Source organism: Lichenostomus cassidix, chromosome 2 (genome assembly GCF_008360975.1).
Source record: "Lichenostomus cassidix isolate B80296 chromosome 2, HeHo_3.0, whole genome shotgun sequence".
Lineage (NCBI taxonomy): Eukaryota > Metazoa > Chordata > Aves > Passeriformes > Meliphagidae > Lichenostomus > Lichenostomus cassidix.
Genome location: NC_139482.1, coordinates 138,460,112 through 138,481,005, shown reverse-complemented (window position 1 = coordinate 138,481,005; position 20,894 = coordinate 138,460,112).

Here is a 20,894-nt window from a genome sequence, read left to right as displayed (position 1 = left end):
GAACGTAGTTTATTCCACTCATCATCATCTTCATTCCTTGTATTTATGGCAAGTTTGCGTAGGATTCCTGTTTGTCTTTTCGCATTTAAAAAAAGTTCTTTCATACTACCAGGCTATTTTTTCAAAATCATCCTGACCTTTAGTACCTAGGAGGTTATTTAAAAGGAACCACATGATGAAAGACTGTGGCTTTGGCAATATTTGTTATATGAAGAAGACAGGGTGTGGTTCAATAATGGTGAAGACAGAACTTTCCGGAGAATATTTTTCTCCTTTATTTCTTTATCTGAGAAGGAAAGTCTTCATTTTAAATAAATAAATAAACTTTCTGGCAAGTAGGATATATATCATTCTGGATATGCAGAACTTTGTCAGCAGACAAAACAAGACTCCTGTCTATTGACAGTATCAGTGGTTTGTATTTGTGTTGTGCTACAGCCCTGCCTATGGCACTTTAGATGAGAGAAATGGTACAACCTAAAGGATCATTAATCCCATTTAATACAATGGAAACTCAGTGTCAGTAAGAGATAGATCAAGTCTTTGCGTTCTTTGAAGGGGATAGACTGAGACATCAAAGACCAAGGTGCTCAAACACCAGCAGGTTTGCAGAAGCCTCTTTCTCCTGGCCGGAATTCGGGAAGACTAACATAGGCTCACATTTTTGGGAAGGGTGTCCACACTTGGGAGATGTGTCAATGCTTGAAGTAGGGTGTGTTTTTTGGATTACAACAAAACAAACTGAGAGTAGCTGGCAGGCTGGTGACGCCGTTGGGAAATTGGGCTATTCCCGTCTCCCAGAGCTAGAGAGAGGCAGCTTGGTTTGACGCCGCGTGGGTTGGGACCCAACACAGGGATACAAGCAACAGGCAGTCACTGCTGTTGAGAAGTGTTTTTGAAAGTCTGAGAAGACTGGCAGGCTGAAACCTCAAGAAGACAGAGGAATGACGCAGAAAAATTTTGCACTTGGTGCCTCAAAACCAGACTTTGCCTCTTGAAACAATCACAAAACCGAAGTACTTAGAAGAGATTTCTTTGGCAGTTATTGACAAAGACCCCGTAGCAGCATTTGGGTGATTTTGTGGTGACAGAGGATGCTCACAGGCAAACAATGGCAGCATCAAAGCAGTTCAATGCCAGCTGTAGATGTGGTGACCCAGTGATGCTCCCAGGCTCCCTCTGTACCCTGCATGGACTTGAACACTTTAACTCAGCACAAGGGTGTTCAGTCCCACCAAGCAAGTTGCTACAAAGGTCTGTGTGCTGAAATTTTGTCCCTCCCTTCCTACCCCATCACTGTCTTAGTGAAACATGGTCTTACAGCTCAGCTCTCCCTTGTGGTGCAATCCAACCAAGTGGTTCCTTTGGGTGCAGATAATTGCTTCACCTTCCTGCCACACCTGGAGCTGCTGGTGCCCACCTCTGCTTGTCCAACAGCACACACAGAAGGGAGGTGGCAATAGCAGTGAACTTCCTCCCCAGCCTCAGGGGATCCTACCCACAACTGCTGGGAAGGGGCCTGACAGCCTGAAGACAGGGCAGGACGCACCAGCCTGGAATTGGGCCACACCAGTGACTGAGTGCATATCAGTCATAGAAAAATGGGCAGGCAGGAACTGTATTTGCATTAAACAGGCAGAGAAAAAAATGTGCTTGCTCAGACAAAAAGGGGTGGCCAGGAGCCACAACCAGGGAAGTATCAAAACCCCTTTGTACAGCTCTATGAATTAAAACTCTGGGTTAACCACTGTTAATTTAGTACTCTCTTCAGTTAATCTAATTGTAGAGTATTTCTACATGCGCAAAGAAATGAATTTCAAAAAAAACAGTACTGGATGAGACACACAGGTCTGACTGTTCATGTCCTATCTTCCTTGCTCCCTTAAAACCATTCTCATCACACAATAGCCTTATTACAGCTCTTTCTGCTTTCATGCTGCTCACAGTTTGTTGATGCAATTCCTTCCCCTCCTCTGTCAGAGAGAATGGTTCTGTTCTTACACTGCATTTTACCTCTCTCCCATTCAGCTGCACTGTCATTCCCTTGTGACTGTGCAGAAAACCTGCAAGGTACATACCGAAGCTGCAAGGAGCAGCAATTAACCACAGAGCCACCACACTCTAAATAACCAACCCTACAAAAAATATTTTGTCACTGCACAGGATCCATCACAGTGACCAGTGGCAGAGCACTGTGCTATTCTTCTGTGTTACACTGTATTTACAAGCTGCTTTGGAAGTGCAGAAATTGCACCTATTCCCACAGAAATGTCCCTGCTCCCTGACATGATGATAAGAGGGTGGTTATTGCAACATCCCACAGTGCAATCCTGAAGGGTATGGGACAAACTCAAACACCCACAGAATACAGAATAAAAGGACTCCAACAAATAAAAAGCCTGGATTATATGTAGGGTAATGACTAGGAAAACCCTTAAGCTAGGAAAATACAGCCCTGTGAAGAATCATCATTGCTCCCACAGTGCAGGTATTATAAGGCACATGCTCCAGTTTTGCTGGAGCAACAATAAATCTGACACACACCAAAAAAGCATCAGTCCTGTTGCCTGGTTAGCCTTGCTTCAGGTCAAAATACCTACAAGCCCATTCAGCACAGTAAGTATTTAATCAGCAGTTTCCTGGGTTTGTTCTCATGCCCTAGAGATACCTTTCCCACAGTAAGTTTAACTGTAGAAATAAATGTTTACTTCCAGAGTTGGCTATTTGTACATGAAATCGAAATAATTACAATAATAAGAATAAAAACCCTACAGTTCTTTAATAGCCATCTCTGGGTTTTTTTCTCAAGGAGAACACTGGGTTTCAAATTAAACCCTGCAGATATTTTTCACTCTCTCTAGAGTGAGTTAATGTTCAATCCTGTGAGGCCTGAAGGGAACCGCTTGCTAACACTGGAGGAAGGCTTGGAGTAATTTCCCCACCTCCTGGGCAGTTTACTACCCTCTTGGTAAGGTATCCTTTGGGAAGATAATGGGTCCTTGGCCCTTATCTACAGAATGCTCAACGGTTGTTTTTTATGTTCCAAATGTAAGGTGTTTTCCAAAAAAAATCCCATTGAGACATAATAAGCTGGCAGTGTTTCCCTGAAAAATCCCAAGGACTGAATCTTGTGGGAAAGGATGCTGACTCACTGGTATTGATGGCTCAATACTGAGCTCTGATATGAAGAGTTAGGACAGTTGCATTATTCAGGCAGGAAGAAGAAAGCAATAGAAATGAGAAAGCAAGAGGGAAGAAAAGACAGTTTTATGTTTCCTTATGAATGAAGTCACATTGTTAGAAGAGTGAGGTTAGACTTGTTTGTCATACATAGCTTTAACTAATCTGCATGAATTTGTTTTATTCAGATTTGCTGTGTTGTGCCTAGGGAATACAAATTCAATGTTGAATTTTAAATTCTGGGACATCTAGCTCTGCTTTTATCCCAAACCATGAAGAGAGTCTTCCTCTCCTCTCTCTCCACCAGACTCTGAACCCCCTGTAGTACTCGGTTCTCTGAGTAAAACCTGAAATGGATGAGAAAACAGTTCTTTAAATGAACCTTTTAGAACTGCCCTTTGTAGGAGGACATCTGAATTATGGTATGGTTTTATTTATGTGTGATTTATCATGGCGTCAGGCACACAGCTTATTCTCAAAAGTAAAAGGCAATCTTCAGCCCCATGTCAGGCATGAGAAGATGTGTCTTACTTTTCACATTTCTTTTTAAATTATGATTTAAGGTTTGTGCCTGGAATTCTTCACATGTCCAAGGCTTATTTGTTTCTGTGGGATTTGTAAATGTTTTAAAGGAAAGAGCTACTGAAAAATTAAATTGCCCCAGGCAAGTAAAATAGACCCAGTCTGCACCACTGCCAGCACAGTTATTTATTGCCAGCATAGATAGTCATTGCTGCAAAAGGAAATACTTTCAGCTACAGCGTTCAGACAAAAAATTATAAGGAAAAAATGCTATTCTGGTGTTTATTCAGAGTAAGAAAACCTCCTTGCTTCTGGAAAGATGAGCTGAGGAGAAATGGATACAACTTAGTTTCAGCTCAGCTATACCATGCAGGATTACCCGAGCGATAACCACAGGCACTGGGAGGCAGCCCAGCACTGACATCCTGCCTCCCAGCCTTTTCATCCCCAACGCCGAGCACCGACCAGAGAAATTCTTGTGGAAGCTCAGATTTCAGATCCACTGGCTTTCCACTTCTACCTCCCAAGCAAACATTTGCTGGTTGTGCCGGAGGGGAATTTTGAGTCCACACAGACAGACACCTGATTATCCAGAAAACTTTCTGGGTTATGTGAATGTGTCTGGTTTCAGTCTGGTCTCTGCAAATTTTCTGCAAACCCTGTTTCAGTTCGTCTTTTCTTGTGAATTTCTCTGTGCACAGAAATTTCAGTGAAGGCCTGATTCTGGTCTTGCTCAGACTGATGTTGCACAGCTGTCTATCTTGATTTGTAGCTTTATTTTCTTTACTGACAGCATAAGTGAATGACTGGGCTCTGCAGCATACCCCAGATCAATCTCTGTCTTCCTCCTGCTGCAGTTCCACCAGTAGAAAGGGACCTCTGAAAATATGGAAGAGTAATGAATGAGCTGTCTAATTCCTGGAGATGCATTTCCAGCTAGAGGACAAATCCGGAGTTACCACTAAGGAACTGCTTCTGGGAACTCCTGTTACCATAACTCAACTTGCTTCTGGAAGCAACAGGAAGCTCAAGGAAAGGCTTAGTGCCTGCTTGCTGCTTGTTGATAGCAAGAACAGAGAAAAAAGTAATCTCAGCTTAAGTCCATGGATCACTAATTTACCCCAACAGTTTGGTTTCCTTTTAAATGTTTGATTAAATATCAATAAATAAATAAATATCAAGTGGAGAAGGAAAGTACTTCATATTGTCTCCATCAACTGCAGTGAGCACATTTCACCACTCAGTGTGATGACTTTGTGCTCAGACAGACTTGGCACCAAGGTTTGTTTGAATATGGCAAGAGAGGGAGTTTTGCCCTGGGTGGTCACCAAGTGCATCTGTCTGGCACAATGCTCTGCTCCTCTCCACTGCCACAGAGCCAGCTCGCTCACAGAGCCACTGCAGCCACGGTGGGCAGACCCCAGAGGAGTTCAAATATTTCATCTGATGGGAAATTTCCCCTTCCTCTGCAACGAGGGGTTGAGGGAGCCCCAGCTGCAAAAGTCAGAGAGTTTAGATCATTCACATGGGAAAATTTGAAACTGCTCTTGAATTCAGAGCAAGGGGTTAAACTAAGATTTCCCTTCTGAAAAGACTCATTTATTAGAAGTTAAATGGGTAGGTCTGTCTCCCCCCTACCAAGTCAAACAAGAGCAAATGTAATATGTTTAACTTAAAGCATTTTGAATTAAAACAAAAGAGAAAAAACATCACTTCTTTTAATAATCCTGTTTTTGTTTTCTAAGCATAAAAGAGCTGAGCTTAGATAACATGTATGTCAACTCCACTTGACTGCAGAAAGTGTAAGGGTTTCAGTTCACACAAAAGCTGTATGTGCCTTTATTTTATGTCATTCAGGTTCGCTCTGTTGTGCCTAGGGAATACAAATTCAACACTGAATTTTAAGGGGAAAAATTTATTTAAACCTTCAGAAAAAATTAAATTGTGCGTTTATGGTTATACAACAAATGGTTAGATCTGTTTGCTTAGAAGGCAGGGGGACCAAAAAAAAAAGGGTTATCTTACACTGTGTAAGTATATTGTGGATATATTTCTTGCTTTAAATGGATGTAGTAAAAGTTTCCTTTAGTAGGCACTGTCACAAACAATTTGTGGGGCACAGACAGAACTACTTAGTTGCTCTGTGTAAAAAAAGGACTAAAAGTACTGGCCTAAAACTGTCTACAATGAAGAAGAACTAGAGAAAATGGGGACTGAAGGTATCCCCAGATTCCTGACTGCAGCAAATCTCTTCTGTCAGTTACCTACATCTTCTGCCTGAGAGGACTGTGAGGAATGAAATCAACTCATTTACCCTTGGCTTACATCCAATTATTTATTTTTATTTTTTTAAGCCCTAATTTTGTTACATTATGGTACATTCAGTTTGTACAAGTCCCCTGTCCCTGGCACATCCCTGTCTTTCTTTGCCTTGCAGGCTGTTCTTTGTGGGATAGCTTGTACAGCCTCTTAATAGAGTCAGATTAGTGAATCAAACCCACTGACCATCATATCCAAAACAAATAGGGCCCAAAGTTGCAAAGTAAGAAGGATTTTTCCTGCACTCCTGCATCCCTTCAGAAGAGAAGCCAAACTTTTAAGAGAGTTGGCAGAAGGTATTAAAGGAGCTTTTCTTACCAAGTGAGAGCAAAAACTGGGTGTTGATTACCTTCAAAACAGCTCAAATACAGACATGCTTACATGGCTTTTTTTTACCTGGGTTAGCCATTACGTTTTATTTCAGACAAAAAATTACTTGATTCATGTTCAACAAACAGTGAAAGTGGCTTTTATTTGCTATTGTGTAAGACTGTCTCTTTCTCAGAAGTGTAGCTGGGTTTTATTACATAAATGAATAATTCTGGAAAGACCATGCATGAAGGAAATCAGTTATTTAGCTTTTTCTGCAAGAAAGGCCCTTCATTTTTTAATAACTGCTGATGGTTCTGCTTTAGAAACCTCTGTGCATTCACACTGCCCTGAATCAAAAAAGGCCTTTACACCTGTGGAGTGTAACTTGTCCTTCTCCCTGTGGCCCTGGAATAGATGATGAGGAATGATGTAGTGATTAAATGTTTCAGAAGAGCTGACACTGAAGATATTTGACCCCAGATCGTTATCCTGGATCTGAGCCACCTTTTGCTTCTGGCACAACTGTGATTAGGGTCCAGACTTTCAGCTCTGTCCCACTATACCCAAGTACACCAAACCCTCTCCCACCTTGTTTTCTACCATCCATGCACTCGTCAGTTAGAGGGAAAGGAAAAAAAGGGTGTTTCCAGTCTGAAGCCTCACTGTCTTCATGGACATGGAGAAGCAACCTGAAATGTGTCTTCTTCAGGCCACGTTGAGCAGCAGTTCCATGGCTAAATAATCTTCCATTCCAAACTGGCTGAGAAGAAAAAGAGGTCTGAGGGAAGTGGACGAGGGTAGGACTACAAAAAGAGAAGATAATAGTGAAGGAGCAAGTAGGATATAATAGGAGTCAGTATAATTAAAGGAGCAGTTTGGAATAGGATGCTGTTTCCTAGCTCTCACAGGGCACATCTCATGCTTGTTAGATACCCTCATGGTCATTAAAGAGCTGTTCCAGAGGCAGCTGTTGGTGACCTGTGTGCATAGAGGTGAAAACAACTGCACCCTGAGAAGGAAAACTGGAGGAAAGTAGCAGTGAAACACACTGACAAACTGAGAATCCAAGCAGAAAGAAGAAAGTAGCAAATTTCACCTTCTTTCACCAAAAATATGCAGGCTGAATATGCATTGGCTTTACACCTACTCATTTATTATATGACTGCTGGTTTTCTGAAGGATTTGCACCCACTCAGGAAATCAGGAAAGCTGTTTATTGACCTACAGTGTGCAAAAAATCAGGAATCACATTCCATTAATAGCTAAAGTTAATGAAAGACTTCACAATAGCAAAATACCAGACAGACTGTCCCAATGGGCAATGGGCACAAACTGAAAAACAGGAGATGCCTTATGAAATCAGGGATTTTTTCATGTTCCCCTATGAACATGAAAAAAAACCCAAACAACTTTTTTTACCCTGAGGGTGATTGAACCCCGGAATAGGTTACCCAGGGAGGTTGTGGAGTCTCCATCCTTGGAAATATATGATGCATTTCTGGATGTAGTCCAGGACAACTGGCTCGAGGTGACCCTGCTTGAACAAGGGGGTTAGACCAGGCGACCTCCAGAGGTTCCTTCTGTCTTCAACCATCTTGTGATTCTGTGAATGCCATAGTGTATCTCCGTGCTATGTTGGACCTTGGCCAGAAGGAGCAGAGGCCATACATGGTGCAGGTCTATGTCACCAAGGTCCAGGTCACCTGGCACCATCTCCAGAGGGGTTGTGGCACATGCTTCAGAGTCACCTTCCTGCTGGAAAAGCAGCAGTGCAACAAGGTGTCAGTGGCATCAGGACTCCATTTTCGTCTGCTTCTCTGCAACTGTTTTTCCTTCCCCAGGAAAGCCACTTGCTTTTCAAGTCTGTACTTGAGGAAAAATTCATCTGTTTATTCTAACAAAGAGGACTTGAAAATACATGGTGTGCATGTGTGCTTAGGTCAGAAGTGCACCTGCCTCAGATGATAATTATTCTGTATTTTTAGCATCAGGGTGGGCAAATCTTTCTATTTTCTCCATTGGACAAAAAAAAAAATAAAATCCTTCCTGTTACACACCCAGTACTCACAAGAATTGTTATTCTGAAGACACTGTCTACTTTGTTAACACATGTGTGAAAGTTGCTTTAAAGCAGACGGATAAATACAGCCTGGCTTTAATTTGAGCTTTTCATTTCTTTACTAATGTGACATTTCAGCTTGGTTGGAATGATTGCTAAATTTTGCATTCCGTAAGTCCTCAGTTCAAATGCTGAAATTCTAATGTAGATCTAATGTGTTCAGCTCAACATTCAGAAATAGACACTAGGTATATCCAGGATTGTGCTATTGTTTATCTTGATTTTGCTATTAAATAATCCTCAAACTCTCAGTTTTGGTGAACATAATTTACAAGAAAATCCCTAATTTATTTATATAAAACAAGCTTAAGTAAATGTCTTTAAATTTCTTTCATGTTTTCTTTTTCTGATTAAGATAAAGTAGTGATAAAAACGAATTAAGAATTAAATGATTTCTCACAAAAGCCTTTTTTCCAGACAGTAGAAGCTTCCAGAGATTTAGGATGAATGGATTCTACCTCATTAGGCAGCTAAGTGTTGCCAATCTGTTTACACGGAGAACAAATGAAATACAAGAATTAAGATGGTTTCAGGATTCAAGTGAAACAGCTCTGCAAGATGCTCCAAAAAGCAATGCAGAGGAGCTTCTGTTGAAATTTTTATTTATTAAGATATGACAAATCCATTTGCCTGACCCCTAATCTCATGCTCTCTAATCTGGTGGTAGGGATTTGTTCCACTTAACCAGCTGTGGCAAGTGTGACCTTGACTGGACCAAGGCGCTCCACAATGGCTGTGACACAGTGCCCAAAGTCCACACTCTTGTGCCAGCTTTTTGCTTGGCACAGGCAGACCAGGAGCCTGGAACCCTCTACTATTCTGCCTACAGGTTTAGATATTGGAAGAGAATTTTATCACTTTCCTCTTCCCCTCTGTGTACTGGCGTGTCCTCCATTTCTCACCAGCTCTCTTTAGGAGTTGTGTTCAGTGACACTCCCAGATGGTTTTTTAAAACATTCTGGTTTTACATTTCTTTAAAAAAACCAACAAATTCCCATCAGACATAATTTTACAGTCTTATTTCTTACACAAATGTTGAATTCCCCTCATTATTCCTATTGACCTTGGCTTTACTTAAATCCTGTGGTTGTGCATTAGTGCTTCTGCATAATATAAGATCATTTCCCTTTGGTAAGATTTACAATACAGTGCTTTAAAAATTACTAAGTATATCCTTGTTCTTGCCAGAAAGCAAATAAGGTGTCCTTTACCTGACTGTCCATTCTTATTTGTTTCCAGTTTAAACAAGAGACTGTTTGCTCTTTGGTGTAGTGCTTTGCATTGCCCATGAAGATAATTTGCAGATTAGAGCAGTGGACTCATGTGGCTAGCACAGGTTTTTCCCACGAGAATTCTTCTTGTGTTTTATAAATAAAGATAAAGTTTGGATGTTATTGGAACAGTGTCCCAGAACTTGGACAGTGCAGGCCTGGCCAGTCAGGCCTGGGGGAAGGCTTCTGACTGACCAATCTGGGTGACTTTTGAGAACTCTATATATGTGATGAAATCAAAACAATAAAGGTCATTCCTTCTTGCCACTGAGAACTGGTGTTTTCATTACTCTGCTAGCTGCTCAACAGCGACAGACTCAGGCAAGAGAAGAGGAAAATGGACAGGAGAGAGCTGAGTATAGGAGGGCTACGAATGTCCATTGAAACTCTTTCTCAGTATGTTCTTTCAACATAAAATTTGTTTCTGGGTGTTAGTGCATGCATGTTCCCCAACCAGAGTGGCAGGCAGCCTCTGGTGAGCAGGACAAGGAAGCAAAACAAAGAAAATTGGATCAGAATTTGGAAAATTTTGAAAACAGAGAGGTGAGAAAGATCTGCTGGCCTGCCTGATGCAGCAGGATCTAAGGATCTGGTCACCAAACAGTGGCAAAGGGACTCCAGACAAATAAAGGTGGGAACAGACCAACACTGTATGTGATTCTGTTCATCAGAAGTGAGCATGAAGTTCAGACAGAAGTGTGACTTGTCACCTTGTCTTGCTGGTTGACTACAATGCTCCTGGCTCTGCATGTTATGAATGCTGGGTTCACATTTCACTTTTCTCTTGTTTTCTGTGGGTTCTTTTCTTCTCATTTTCTTGAGGTGCTAGGCACTACTTCACTGTTCACTCATGCAAAGTGCACCATAATCAGCAGCTCTGCAAGAACAGGACCAGCATGGAATTTTCCATTTTGTTAGAAAGTATTTGTCAAAACTAATCCATTCCAGTGAAAGCATGCATGCCAGCTTTCTTGGGAAGTATTTTGCAGTGTCTACCTGGAATTTCCAGTGAAAACAGGCTGCTCAGTCTCCATGACAGGCTGTTTGTCAAGGCACATACTAGGGGAGTGAGATTTAGGTCTGAAGTCAAGTTCTTGGCTCCAAGAAAGATACCACTGATGGTATAAAACAAAATAGCTCTGACAGGAGAGACTGAGAGAGCGTTAGCAGAAGAAAGACAATAACATGGCGTGAAGGCACTTATAATGGGGAAGAACAAGCTTCAAGTCCATGGGCTGAATACAAATACAGACCTCACTCAAGTCTGCCACATCTCGTGTGTATTTCCTAATCTCCAAGGTGTTGAATTATGGTAATCAATTTCAGTAAAGAACATTGAAAAAATGTCAATACCCCCTATAATTCTGGATTAACTGACCTCTGTAGCCGTGACTAGCATGCAAAATAATGTCTCAGCTGTGCAAGAAGACAATATTAACGTGCCTCTACACTATCTGTATAACCTTTCCCAATATTCCTTGATGGTGCTCACCATTCACTAACACTTTGGGATCTTACATCTCCTCTATCCAAGAATAGAACCCAGGTGAGAAACAAAACAGCCTACAGTTGAAATTATTCCTGCCTGAGAAGGCAAGACTTCAGAAACAGGATATGCTGAAAGCCAAAAGATGCATTTGTGATAACAAAGCTTTTTTGTCAGCCTTGATGTTACTAACATCATCCATTTACTTAGGAAGTCCTCAAGCTGTTTCACGAAGAACTGGCTTAAACTTAATTGAACTTAAAAGCACAGTTGCCAATTAATAGTGATGTTCATCTAGATTTTTTCGAGATACCCTCAAGAAATGTAACATAGTTTAATTTATTGTACCCATCTCAGTCTGAGCTGGTTGTGTCTGCATGTTTCCAATCTCCTTCCAAGATAAAATCCAGTGAGCTCTTCCAACAACCAAATAATCTAGTGGCCATGATGCTGCCTTTCATGTTTTTACTGTTGGACTCAGCTCCTAGTAAGGTACTGGCTACTGTTGTCAAAGCACCACAGGCCTGCAAATAGACATAAGCTTGTTGCAGAGTCATTTATTCCAACAGCAAACCAGAAGTCTATTAAATCTGCCTCATATGCAAATGATAATCTATCTCCTCATCATCACAAAATCTTCCTTTAACATGAAGGGTTACACAATCTGTTGACTGCATCATATTTTCCTCTGCATCATGTCATTAAAATATCTATACCTGAATGCTTAAAGAAGCAAGTGGGTCCTGCAACCAGCCATTAAGCTGAAGGTAGGCATCAAGATTGATTTTTCAAGAAGATTTTAAAAAATGGCTTAGAACCCTTTGCAGTTTCTTGCTTTTGCTCATTTGTCTTATCCTCCTTTTGCCACTTCTGTTTGTCTCATCCACTTTGTCTGGCTCTTTGAATTAACAGAACTGCTACAGCAAGAAGGAAACCAATAAAACTGTTTTCTGAGATGTTGACAGCTCTGTAAATCTTGTGCACCTGAAAAAATCAAGATATCAGCGTATTTCTTTGTCCCCTTGATAGTCAAAAGTGGTGAGCACAGTCTAGTACAGACTATGTAAGTTACTCTTGCCATGAAGGTCTGATGACAAAGGCATGGTTTGGGCCATCCTGCAAAACAAATCTCCTTTTCTTCCAGGAAGAAAGCACACATTTGTCTCTGTCTAATATCATGCCCAAATCTTCTCTTTGAAAAGATACAGAAGGTGCATCTCTCCAGCAACACTTGGATCACACTGGAATCAAGAGATGATTCTGGCATCAGATCACAATTTCTCCCACTCTGTGGCTCCCATCAGCAATGAAACTCTAATCTGAACTTGATCAATTTAAACTGTATTTCAGAAATATAATGGAGATAAATGCTGGTTATCTTATTGACACATCAAACTCACCTATTACTGAGAATCATATTGCAAGACTGAATGATATTCCTTGAAGCTGCATCCCCAAAACATGGCTTAATGCCCTCTTTCATTTTATGTCCTGAAATACAACCCTCACGTCCCACTTAGGCAGGTGCTGGAGCATGTCCTGGTCCCATACAGACATGGTCTGTGGCAGTGGTGGCCTCTGAGCCATGTCCCAGTCTCAGCTGGGCGAGTGCCAGCTGACCCTGACTGTCCCCATGCTGAGGACACCACAAGCAGTGGGAACAACCATGCACTGGTGTCCAAGCCCTATGGATTTCCCAAGCAGCCTAAGGGTGCTCTGTGGTTCTGGTGCCTTGGCCAGGCTGAGGAAGGCCTTTTGCCTTCCCCTACACATCTCCATTCACCCCTCCCACCCACACAGCACTGTGTCTTCCTCCCTGGCCTGTAACCCAGGTGTGTACTTGCAGTGTTGGTCCTCCAGGCCAGGTGAATCCCCCACATCTCTCCACTCTCACCTCTTTCATTTCTCCCTCCCACACATGAGCTGACAACCAAATCCTTAAGCTCAACAATCTCAATAAACTAATCTGAGTTTGTGACAATAGTGGTGAATCAGGTGAACTAACACAAATTTGCCCCCCAGTTCTGTCTTTCCATGACATTTGTTATCTCCCAGCTGCCTCCTCTCTCCCGCTGACCCTGCACCAGAGAGAAGCACCACCACTGCAGACCCTGCAGATTCTCCTGGGACCAGCATGGAAATGAGTGGCCAAGCACCACCGAAGCAAACAGCCTTTTCTTTTCACCATTCATTTCTGAATTCTGCCACCACAGCCCCGAGGTGCTCAGGAGCACTGTGCTGGTTGGGGCTGCCACAGGCCAGGGCTGCTGCTTGGCCGTGCCAGTGTCAGCTCTCCCCTGGGTGCAGCAGGTCTTTGTCCCACTGTGGCCATTGCAGGGATGTGCCTGGGTGTGTGACTGGGGTGAGCACAGGCACAGCCTGAATGGACACTGGGGCTGGGCAGCCAAACCTCCCCCTTTCTTGTAGAGCAGTGGCTCTGGAAACACTGGACTCTTTGCAGAAAAGGTCACTTCTGCAAACTCTGCAGGCCAAAATTCAAATGTTGCCCTTACCTACAGTTGTGAAAGCTCTCTCTTGTTTCCCGTTTTCTACAAGGGACTGAATAATTGCTACTTGGGTCAAAATTTAATCCCAGTGTTGCAATAATGGACCATAATGACCTGAAGGTGTTTTGGATTTGTTTTTTGCTATAGCTAGACAGATGGACTGGGAGAAGTGATTTTTCCTTCAGGTTCTCAAAGGAAAAATCAAATTTTATTAAAGATACCACAGAGAATGATTACTTCTTTCTCATTTTATTGCTCCACTCTGCAACAAAAAAATACATGAAACTCAACCACATATCTAGTCATACAAAGGCAATCTAAAGCACATTACAAAAAATATATGATTCACCACAGTGCAATATCATTTATAATACAATTTTAATAATCCCAGAAAAAATTCCACAGCTTATGAGATTCTCCTGACTTGTGTGTAACAACCATTGGATTAGTTTTCATCCAGCATTGTTTCTATGAGGCTGAAACAAAACATTATTAAGTTAGTTCTGTGAGGAAGCAGAACTTAGAGTATGTGTAAACTGAGTACAATAAACTAAAGTAAATTTAGAATAAAAATAATATAAAAATAATAAGGAGGCCTGACCATAAATCAGTGAGTTAGTAATTTTTGTAAATTCAAATGTCTGTCATAGCCCAGAAAAATTAAAATCTAAAAGTGGTGGAAAGTGTTCGTTTTTCTGCCATCTGGCAAGTCTGGGGTCCAAAGACAATCCTAGACTTTATTAAAGCCAATGGTCTGGCTGGATCATCTTCCAGGTACAACAGAACAGCCTGGGCAAAAAACAGCAGAAATGAATCAAAGCAGTTACTGATCCATAAATAAATATTAATCCATGAGTTATTGGAGAAATGCTTTAGAAACTAGAATCTCTGAAATACTTCATGTTTTCTTTGAACCAAACAGTAAATTGAGACAACTTTTTACTTGACAAGTCTATGCTGCTCATTTCCCATGATGGAAAAAAAATCATGAATAGGCACAATTTCATGGCTATGGGCCCAAGACTGCATTTCAGCAATGTCATATACGACCTGCTGGTTAAAAACGCCTGTAAAGAACTGGCTTTAAAAGTTAGAAAAGGCATGGCAGAGAACAGTGGTTCCATGAGATGGATAGACAGCACAAGCATGTTTGAGTGGATTTAATGCCCAGCTTTATGCACTGTCAGCCCAACTGTGTACACCATTGGAAATTTTGCCAATGATAGCAAACTGGGAGGTGCTGTTGAGTTGCTTGAGAGATAAGATGCCTTGCAGGGGGATCTAGATAGATTGGAGATTTGAGCTAATCAGATAAAATAAATTTTATCTGATTAGCTCAAATCTCCAATCTATCTAGATTGGATATCCAGGTACTGGACTCTGCACTTAGGATGAAGTAATGTCAAGCCCAAGAATAAACTGGGAGAGGAGTGCCTTCCTGAGGAAGGGAAGTGGAGAGGGAGGTGATCATCTTTTCTCCCTAGTATCCAGTGATGGGACATGTGGAAATAGCTCAAAGCTGCGCCAGGGAAGGTTCAGACTTGACATTAGATAGCGTTTCTTTAGCAAGAGGTGTTTAAACACTGAAACAGACTTCCTCGAGAGGTGGTCAATGCCCCAAGCCTCTGAGTGTTTAAGAGCAATTTGACAATGTCCTTATTAACAGACTTTAACTTGGTCTGCGCTGAATTGGTCAGGCAGTCAGACTAAATGATTGTTGTAGATCCCTTCCAACTGCACTATAGTATTGTACTCTTTTGTACTCTATTCTATTCTAATTTACTCTTTTCTGTTCCATTCTATTCTACACAGTCTGGTGAACTGGTGGGATGGATGCTCAGGGAACCTGCTGTGTGCTCTACCAGCAGTATGCAGTTCCTCAGCAGAGACATTTTCTGGATGCAGTGATTAAGTATTTAAATATGAAGGTGCTTCAAATTGTTTTCACTCTCTCCTTGCCAGCCCAGCTTCTGCCACCCAGCCCTCCTGTCATCATGCAATGACTTTGAGGGACAGCTGCTGATATAAACTGTGAGACAGGCTGTCATGACAATCAGCTGAAAGCCAGGTCCTCAGTGTAAAGGGGAAACCCTGAAAGACAGACACTCTCAAACTGGAGAGACAGGGGGAAAATAATAGCAAAAGGCAAGATATCCATGGAAAGTTGAAACATAGCTGACTTTTGTTGAAGATGGATCAATAGTCCCTATAACCTCTAAAAACATCTCAACGTGTTTCTTCAGGCTACAGCTGGATCCAGCAAAGCCGTCAACATCTGCATGAGCGATGCAGCTGGACCAAGGCCCGTGTGCAGGGGCATGTGGGTGCCAAGCTGGGATGAGCCTGTAGGGGTAGATGGGGTGACATTTGTGGCTGGCTGGCACAAAGGCGCCGTTTCATTCCTTGCGCCAAGGGCCATGCCAACCACGCTGCAAGGCTACCCGGAAAATTATGTTTTGAAGCGAGAACAGAGCCTGCTTAATCCTCGTTAACGCAAAGCCTCTGTTAAAAATGATGTGCACATTTTTAAGTTTGTTTCAAGCTGGCTAAACCATGAAAAGGGGACATTCTTTATTACCACTTCTCTTGAAGCGAATTAATTTCCATTCCCCCTGAAGTGAACCTTAGGGAGTGAGGAAGAATCACTCCCTAAGAGCTAATGGGGAAGGCGTCGCCTATATAACACCACCAAAAATATTCAGTTACTCTTTCCCCACAAAGCCACTGAGTAATTTTAAAAAAATAAAACATCAGAACACAGGGCAGTTTGCTTCTCTGTAATTTAGAAGCATAAAAGGGAACTGATGCTGTAATTACAGGCTGAAAACCCAAAAGCCTCATTTTTTAAAGTTGTTTCAGTGGATTTTTTTTAAAATTGGTAATAGCTCCTCCAAAGCAGGGGAAAAAAGCTCCAGTCAAGGCCTTTGTTAAAATTTGAATCAATCTGGGTAAGGTGTTGGAGGGGACCCTGGCAACCAGAGGAGCTTAGTGTGCCACAAGCCAGACCTCCAAGGCCAAGACTAGGATTTGCTGCAGGCAGAGGTAAGTGAACAAGAGGAGATTTACCATGTCGATGGTAATTTCCATCATACCAGACAAGTATTTTCACTTCACAGATCAGACACCTGAGGCACAGAAATAATAAGATTGATAAAAAAATGCTGCCTAAGAGACAAAAATAAAGCTATGTTAACACACCTTCTGTGTTTTTCTTAAGCCTACTAGTGCTTTGGGTTCTGATGTAGTTAGTGTATACACAGTGTAGCTAGCTATAGATGTGTAGTATAGTTATATATGTGTGATATATAGTATAGTTAGCTATTCTCAACATTAGCCAATTTAAGCTCAAATACTGCAGGACCATCACAGCCATTTGAGAGATCTGTTGCTGTGTCTTCAAACAAATGAAACAAAACCTAGAGAGGAAGGCACATTTGCAGTGAACCTGTTCTGGGAACGAAAGCTGAACAACATAACTTCAAGATTATTGTGGCTTTTTCAATAAAGTTCCTTGTTCTGAGGTAAGAGAAAGCCAACTCCAGGACCTCTGTGTCCTTTCTGAAAAATTCAAGCTGATGGTGTTGGTCATTGTCTGTTACAAGGTCAAAGGAGATGGTCTCCTCCCTCGCCTCAGGAACACACTGTCTCTTGCTTATGCCAGAACACTTTTTTAGGCAAGACTTCTGACTTTCTCATTTCCTTTCCTGTTTTGTTTTGCAGGGATTTCAAGCTCTTGGCTTCCAAGCTCTCTTCTGCCTTTATTGCCATTTAGATTTTAGTTGTTTTTGTTAAGACGCTTCAGGCACAGATGCCCATAAATTAAAATGCATTATTATTATAATAAAGCTGCACCACTGCTGAAAGCCAGACTGACCGACATAGACCTCTAAATAGAGAGCTAAGTGAGAAGTTGGACAGTATTGACCTCTACAATACGCAACATGGCAGAAAATATCTAATCTGAGAGGTGGAAAATATGGAGAGATGTACAAAAGGGTGTTCATATAAGTTTCTGGTGGCCTGAAAAGTTAATCTTTGAAAACTGGGATGACCATGAAAACTGAGATGAATTATATGCTTATAAAACTGTGGTTGTTCTAAACTGTTGGGATTAAATGCTAAAACAGGCATCATACTTTGACTCCCATCTCAAGTGAGCCAACCAACTTGAGAAAGCAGTGACTGTGCACTACCACAATTACAGGGAGAGGTTGCTTATTGCAGCAGCCATCTATGAAATGAAGAGTTCAATGATCAAATAAAACAGTCTGCTCTTTTTTTCAAGCTTCTCTTTGAATATTCAAATTAAAAGTTTTCACTTCAGTGCTTTGCAAAGAAAAAAAAAGAAATACCCCAGGTGGTAGTGCTTGTTATTTCACTGCTGTATTTAACCCAACTCATGGACATACATTCAAAGACTTAGCAGTTCTCTTTGTAAGTGTGAAAACACTAGGTAGGATCTATCCTGCACAACTGGGAACCCTGGAAATTGTGTTATAATTTTAGAACCTAAAAAAGGAATTCTTCAGTGCCTAAGTTATCCATGAAGTAAAGGAAATGCCTCAGAAGGCTTTCAGAAAAAAATTCTTCCTTCTAATGCAGATCCAAAGAAGACCTCCATCCAAGTAGTCTTCAATAATTTGCTTCTCTCCATTTATGGTACAGGGAATGTTGTCCCCTAAAGTGTATTAGATTCCAAAATTTAGCCACTAGTTAATTGTCTAAGTTAGGCAAACTGGATTCAACTCAAGAATGTTTTTCTTTCTATGTACACTTGTACTCTGAAGTGCCTCCCAAATGAAGACTACAGGTGTTTTTATATATAAAGATGCACCACACTCCTATGTGTGTGGAAAGCAAATGTTTACATTTCCCCATAAGAAACTTGACCCACAGAAAAGGGACAAAATTACCTAGGTTAGATAAGCAATGTATACTTATGAACTCAAGTACAATCTTGACCTTTATTTTCAGGAGTGAAAAGGAATGTAGTCCAAACCTGTGGTCAAATGCTGTCTGCAAATAATCCCCAAGCTCACAGCAAACTTACTGAGAAAATATCTCCTAGAGCCTAAGGTCTACAACCCACAATCTCTCATGTTAATGTGTCTTTTTAATTTGTAGTTTATTAATCTTGTTCATGTTCCTCTACTTAAAGTAAAAATCCATGAACTACCAGTAATTTAGGCCATCTGGTTGCCCTTAGGTCTGAAATGTTTTCTTAGCATTTCTTGGCTGGTTTGATTTGTTAGCCTTTTCCAATTGAAAAATTATGGGTCCTAGTTTTTCTTTGGTTTGGTTTTATTTGTAAAATATCTGATGATCTAACAAATAGAAAACCTTAAAAAAATATTGCCTTGGAAAGTTCTAAAAGTCATGTCTGATTTGCCGTAGGTTTTCCCCTTGATATAAATAATATTTATTTTAACCAATAGGAATCAATGCAGTAGATACTAAAGGCTGATCTAAAACCATATGACAATGACATTTGAATTCCTGCTGTCATTACTTTAATGGAAAGTCCTACTTTAAGTTTTGCTAACCAGGAAACAGGCAACACTACATACTCCTTTAAATGCCACAGTTGCTAAATTTCTGCATGAAATCCCCTTTCTATTTTTAACTGTGAAAAGGTACACTGGCCTTTATGCATACATGGATGCCTTGCATCTCTGTCCAGAGAGTATGGCAGTAAATATCCCTTTCTGTTGAGATGGGAAAAGCTGGAGCATCAGCAGTTCCTCACTTCAACTATTAAATATAAAAAAATCTGTGTGGTATTATTAAAAAAGATAATAAAACCAACTGAAAAATAGCAGTAACTTCTTCAAGAGAATGAGCATCATGGCTGATTTTACTGCTGCTCACTCTGTTAAATACAACTCTTAGCTGTTCCCCTCTAGGTTTCTGTCAGAACCTGGCCATAAGTCCAACTCAAAAGATCTGTCCTTCTGGTTACTATGAACACTGATGCAAGACTGGTCAGCTTGCTATCTTGCTCACTCTCTCACTGCAAAGGGACAACTGACAACTCCTCCCATCGGGACCACTGCTCTGAGTGGGTCCTACTAGAAGCTAGAAGTCTTCAATCTCTCTGGTCCTGGCTCTGATCTGGTTAAACACACACAAAATTCATCAAAGTTCAACTTTTAATAATTATTTTGGGGCAAGATAATTTGGGTCACATTAACTGAATCAGCTGTCATGGTATTTTCCCCTACTACTGAACTACAATTCAGTTATTCATATGTGTTAATTAATAATCCTTCAAAAGCCAAAGCGTTAGTACATCATTTATTCCTTGCTGCCAGGAAAATTATACAAGGGACTTTGTATTCATTGCTCTGTTGCCAGTAGAACTGTACTCCAGAAACAGAAAATCAGGGAAAGACAGACTGCCCATTCTGTAAAAACATTGAAGGCATACATCAGACTTTGCTTATCGTGTCCTTGAACCAAAATGCACAGCCTTGATGGGCAAATGGGAGACTTCAACAAATAAATCTCATATAAACTCCCAGTTCATTTTGGGGGGAAAAAAAAAAGTCCTTCCCAGGGTACTTTTCTTTCTTATCTGATATTGGAACTTTCTAACTGCTCTGTTCCTTTGACCACAAGTCTTGCTAATGAGGACCACTCAGCAATGGGTACATCACAGCTTTGAGATAATGTCTCCAGCTGTGATTTAAGGAGGGCAAATACATCCCTCCTGCAAGGATAAACAAAGTGAAGCTTTCCCAGCAGTTTCTGTTCCAGTCTGGTGGAGAGGACATGATTCAGTGCCTATGACACTGCTACTCTGCTGCAGCCACTTCTCTGATGCAGCAGCTGAGCTGAGCATGCAGTGTCCAGAATGGTCAGAAGGCTTGCCTTCATACACAGACCATGTATGTGTATAATTTAGGTCAGTTCCTTTAATTGTTCTTATCTAAACATTCTGCAATAGTGGCTGGCTTATATCAGTGGTTTTATTATATCAGTCTAAAGGACCTGTTTATTTTTTGTACCTCTCTTCTGCCCATGTGTCACTGCAAAATTAATCAAATGGAAAACTTGCATAAACATTTATTAGAATGTTCATTCTCATTCAGAAAAGCTATCTATTTATCGAAGTAATCTGTTTTCTCATGTGGAATGATCTTATCTGTCCACATGAGGAACCCTAAGAGATAATGAAA